Source organism: Scyliorhinus torazame, unplaced genomic scaffold (genome assembly GCF_047496885.1).
Source record: "Scyliorhinus torazame isolate Kashiwa2021f unplaced genomic scaffold, sScyTor2.1 scaffold_141, whole genome shotgun sequence".
In the NCBI taxonomy this organism is placed as follows: Eukaryota; Metazoa; Chordata; class Chondrichthyes; order Carcharhiniformes; family Scyliorhinidae; genus Scyliorhinus; species Scyliorhinus torazame.
The window spans coordinates 455,660-461,000 of record NW_027307868.1 but is presented as its reverse complement, the minus strand read 5'-3'; the positions used below and the strand labels follow the sequence as shown (position 1 = coordinate 461,000).

General features: G+C 57.5%; 1 long non-coding RNA gene across 4 annotated transcripts; it reads right to left on the bottom strand.

Moving 5' to 3' along the window:
- Nucleotides 1-2,188: 2,188 nt before the first annotated feature.
- On the bottom strand, nucleotides 2,189-5,131 carry LOC140405591 (uncharacterized). 4 transcript variants are annotated; one of them, XR_011938675.1, is made up of 5 exons: nucleotides 4,977-5,131; nucleotides 4,732-4,866; nucleotides 3,787-4,085; nucleotides 3,496-3,675; nucleotides 2,189-2,938 (listed from the first exon to the last, which is right to left on the bottom strand). It is a non-coding gene; the product is annotated as an uncharacterized lncRNA (long non-coding RNA). The 4 variants fall into 4 exon arrangements; XR_011938677.1 differs by having other exon boundaries at nucleotides 4,773-4,866; XR_011938676.1 differs by lacking the exon at nucleotides 3,787-4,085 and having other exon boundaries at nucleotides 4,666-4,866; nucleotides 4,977-5,128.
- Nucleotides 5,132-5,341: the final 210 nt, after the last annotated feature.

Sequence of the window (5,341 nt, the reverse complement as noted above, 5' to 3'; positions counted from 1 at the left end):
ATCCCCCCCAATTGCTTGGCACGGTTCTCTAACCTCTGGAATCCCCCCTTCTAAATGTCATCACCTCTATTTCTTTCTGTCTGTCTCCCCCGTGTGTCTCTCTTCCCCACCCTGGATCTCTCTCTCTCTCTCCGTGTCTCGCTCTCTCTCTCCCCCCCACCTGTGTGTCCCTCTCTCCCCCACCTGTGTGTCCCTCTCTCCCTCCCCCACCCGTGTGTCCCTCTCTCCCTCCCCCCACCCGTGTGTCTGTCTCTCTCTCTCCCCCCCCCCATGTGTGTCTGTCTCTCTCCCCCATGTGTGTCTGTCTCTCTCCCCGTCTCTCTCACTCTTTCCCCCCTCCACAACAATCGATCCGTTTGAATGGGACCCATTTTCTGCCCAGGTTTGGCCCCGAGTCTCCGTCCCCGAGTCTCCGTCCCTTTCCCATGGGTGGGTCCCAACTCCCCTTTTCCAAATCCCCAGCGGGCCCTGCCCGTCGTTGAAGTCAAAATGTACAGGGAGTGCGTCCCATCTTATCGGGCCTAAAATTCAGGCTTCTGTCTGAATTCACCATTCGCCTGCCTTTGGCAAACAAGCAGGCAGGAGGCATATGAAACAAAAGTGTGTGTGGGGGGCAGGCGCTGCTTCCAATGCTGCCAGCAGGTATCTTCAAGCTCATTCCAGCCACGCTTTCACTCTCCAATCGTCTTCTGTCGTTATTGATGGTCCCTCCATCCCTCCATCTCCCCGTGTCTCTCCCTCCCTCGTGACTGACACATAGACGGCTCCAGATACATGCGTGCACACACATTGGCACGCACAAACTCACTCACACACATATATATTAGCCATTTAAGACAATTTGATAGAATGCTACACATCCCGGTTTGACAATGACACCAAACTTGAGACAGCGCAGCTGGAAACATCAAATTGCAGGGAGGGGGATTCATGTTTTGGCAGGAGACTCAACTGTGGACGTCTCTCAGTGTCGGCCAATGTAAGGTGGTGTACTTTAGACTTTAAAAGAAGAGAAACCTGATCTTTACAGATGATGAGAAGGCATAAACGGTGCAAGTTTAAACGGCACACATATTTCACAGCTGGGGATTCACACAACACAGACAGCGACGCACCGTACATTTGCCAAGTGCCACCAATGTTGTCGAGTGCAGTACCAGGCCGACCTCAGTCTTACTGACAAACTGTTTGTCAGCCCACAGGACAACATTTCCGTCTAATCGGGCTCAAGCACAAGTTCAAATAGTTTGGCACCTGTTGTACCAGGGGGTGTTTGGTGGGGGTCAGTGCAGAGGGGAGCTTGACTCTGTGTCTAACCCCGTGCTCGACCTGTCCTGGCAGCCTTTGATGGGGACAGTTTAGAGGGATGTGGAATCTCTACCTAACCCCCATGATGTACTTTTGCTAACAGTGTTTGATGGAGATTCTCAATCTTGAATTCAGAAATTCTGTTTGTCTCCCCATCTTCTCTCTGGGAATCTGGTTCAACAAATCCACCGTCAGCAGTCAGCCATTTGAACTGACTTCATGGTGGGACATTTCACGTGAGCACAACACTGAGGCGATTCGCACACTTGTCCGACTTAAGTGTCAAACAAAGACTGAAGGAAAGAGTCGGATTTAAACCGTCATATGTTGGGGGCAATGTGGATGGACCAATGGAGCTTGTACACCAGTCGCTCAAAGCGGGCGCAGCAAGCAGTGAAGAAGGTCAATGATAAGTTGGCCTTCATTATTGCCAGAGGGATTTAAATTCACAAGTGCAGATGCCTCACTGCAGTTCGACAAGGTGTCGGTGAGGCCACACCTGGAGTGCTGGGTGCAGTTGGAACCTCTCCCTGACATAGAAAGGATACAGTTGCCAGAGAGGGAGTGCAGCCAAGGGTCAGCCGGCTGACAGGCAGATTGCCCGACTGTCCTAGGGGCGAGAGAGATTGGTTCAGTAGGGACTGAATCAGCCCTGTTTCTCCAACCGAACCCTGAGTCTGCAAAGGGAAACACTTGGCCTGCCTCTGCTCGCGTTTCATTCAGCAAGCAGGCAGGCAGCAGATTCTGTCCTGTCCTTATTTCTGGCTTTGCTTTCACATTGCTGCTTTCCCTCTCCATTTCTGACATGTTGGGAATGACCATTCGTCTGTCGCCTGAGGGAGGCTTTCCACAAGAATGAGTCAAAAAGCAGCAAGAAATCACCAGTTAAACACCACTTCATTTCTGCCTCCATTTGGAGAGAAGATTCCTGGCTGGGCCACAAAAACAAAGCTCACTGCAAAGTTTCACTTCAGATTGGACATCTTGTATTGTTCACACACACACACACAGGCTTTTCACTCCAATCCTCGGATTGGAATTTCTCATCAAACAGTTTGCATGCGATGAAAACGGTCAGTTTAATAGCCCAGCGTCCTGACTGACTCACGTCCTGGCACCCTCACCTGGCAAGTTTGAAACTTCCATTTCTGCTGACTTCCAGTCGTCGCAAAGTGCTGCTGCCAATTCAAGTCAAAGTGTACAACTCGGAATGGAAATGGCCTCCAATTCAGGCTCCTGTCCACTTGGCAGCATTCGCCATTTGGCCAGGCAGGAGGCATATGAAGCAAAAGTGTGTGTGTGTGTGTGGGGGGGGGGGGGGGCAGGCGCTGCTTCCAGTGCTGCCAGCAGGTATCTTCAAGCTCATTCCAGCCACGCTTTCACTCTCCACTCGTCTCCTGTCGTTACTGACGGTCCCTCCGTCTCCCGGGGTGGGGGTCGGGCAGCGCTTCAGGCCGCCCGCCGGCTGTTTGCGTGCACCCGACCCCGACCCCCGCGCAGCTTGCGGTAGGCGGCCACCCCCAGCCAGCCGCAGGCGGCCACGGCCGCCCCCAGCGAGCCGCAGACGGCCGCCGCCACCACGGACCCCGCAGTCGACGCGGCGGGCGGTGGGCTCGATCCGCTCGATGACCTGAGGGGGGGGGGGGGGGAGAGAGGTGACAGAGAAGAGGCACGTTAGCAGGTCAAAACAGGCAACGTCATCAGTGGCTCAATACACGTTCCAGGTGTCCAAAGAGGGTCAAACCTCAGCTCGCCTTCACACTCGCTCTGTGTCTGACCCCGTGCTGTACCTGTCCTGGGAGTGTTTGATGGCGACAGTGCGGACGGAGCTTTACTCTGTATCTAACCCCGGGCTGTACCTGTCCCGGCAGTGTTTGATGGCGACAGTGCGGACGGAGCTTTACTCTGTATCTAACCCCGTGCTGTCCCTGTCCCGGCAGTGTTTGATGGCGACAGTGCGGACGGAGCTTTACTCTGTATCTAACCCCGGGCTGTACCTGTCCCGGCAGTGTTTGATGGGGACAGTGTAGAGGGAGCTTTACTCTGTATCTAACCCCGTGCTGTACCTGTCCTGGGAGTGTTTGATGGGGACAGTGTGGACGGAGCTTTACTCTGTATCTAACCCCGTGCTGTACCTGCCCCGGCAGTGTTTGATGGGGACAGTGCGGACGGAGCTTTACTCTGTACCTGATGCTGACGGTCGTACAGGTTTTGCCAGCAATCTTCAGTTGTACATTCCCCGCTCTGATCATCTTTTCCAGACGCTGTAGAAGTGACGGGACGGAATGTTGGGAACACCCGGCATATTCCCAGAGTTCGAGGCACAGTTCCAAGCTGCTGCACGTGTGTGGGTTCCGTATGTGGCACCTGAGGAGAGGGACAGGCAGAATCTTTCACCGCTCAGCTCCTCCTGATGTGCCACCCAGTGCTCTCTGCCCTTGTCGCTGTCCCGACCCTCCGCCCTGTCGCCTGGTTTACCTGTGAATCGCGGTCACGTTGGCCAGGCCGTCGGCCGCCCCTTCTGCCTCCCGTTCCTCCATCTCCGCGCACTCGGCGCTCTCCCGCACACGGATGCCCACCTGGATCCAGCCTCCAGGCTGGCCGCCCTGGCCGCCCCCTCCCGCAGGAGGAGGAGGAGGGGCGGCGGCGGAGGAGGAGGAGGCCGGGCCCGTCCCGGGGGCTCTCGGCGTCCGGGCCTCGGGGAGCGGCGGCCGGCCGTCGTCACGGCGGCAGAGGCGCCCGCCCGGGCAAGCGAGGACGCCTCGGAATCCCGGCACCTGGAACCCAGAAAGAGGGGGTGGGGAAACGGGGGGGGGGGGGGGGTGGTGAAGTAACCAGTTAAGTCGTGCATTAAGAGGCATCGCAATCAGTGGTCTGGCCAGAACCAGGAGCAGGAGTAGGCCACCTGGCCCCTCCATTCAAGGACATCTTTTGTGGACTCGGCTCCACTTTCCAGCCCAAACACCACAACCCTTAATCCTGCCCAAAAAGACGATCCGTCTTGATCTGAAAAACATTTCACCCAGGAGTCCCACAGATTCACAACCCTTTGGGCGAGCGGGTTCCTCCTAAACTCGCTCAGTCCTAAATCTACTTCCCCTCGTTTTGAGGCTATGCCCCCCCCCCCCCCCCAGCGGAAACAACCCCTGGTCCCCCAACTCCAAACCATCCATGTAAATCGTCAACGGGTGGCGGGGCCCAGCACGGATCCCCCCCCCCCCCCCCCGAGGGACGCCGCTGGCTGCTGATTGCCACGAGCAGAGAAACGCCCATCAATCCCCCACTCTTTGCTTTCTACTCGTCAACCAACCCTCCATCCGCGCTGCTCCTTTCCCCCTCGGTGCCGGGCGCCTTTACCTCAGGCCAAGTGCCGGGGATCGGCGCCGACGTGTCAAGGGTCGGCCCCCCCCACCCCGGGCCTACCTGAACGCTCTCGCCCGCCCTGCACGGCAGCCATGGCGAACCTTGAACTTGGACCTGAAACTCCTTCTCCGCCCCCGCCAAGCGATGGAGGTAGCAGCGTCCGCCCATTGGCTCCGAGGCGTCCGACGTCTGATTCTGAGGGAGGGAGGCGAGGTCAGCGCTTCAGTACCGTCACCCCCCCCCCCCCCACACAGCGAGGCCCTTTTCCTGTCTCGGTGCCCCCCCCCACCCTTGCCCAGACTCACCGCCCTGGTCAGGTTGGCCAAGAAGCATCGGCTCCGCCGCCCGTAGATCTCCCCGCTCCGGCTGGCGCCGCCGGCCCTCCTCCCCTCCTCCTCCTCCTCCTCCTCCTCCTCCCTCCAACATTCGCTCTGCCGGACGGAAAGACGGGAATCAGAACCCCAGGCCAGGCAGACAGCTGGAGGTGACCCCCCCCCACCACCCCCGGAGAAGGGTGGGCGAGTCAATTTGCAGGCGACACTCAAGTGTCGGTGGAGTGAATCTCGTGTTACAAGTCACACACAGGGAAGCTGCAGAGCTGGGCTGGGAGGTGGCAAATGGGAGTCTCAAGGGTGAGCTGATTCATTTTGGAAGGGATAACAGGAAGACA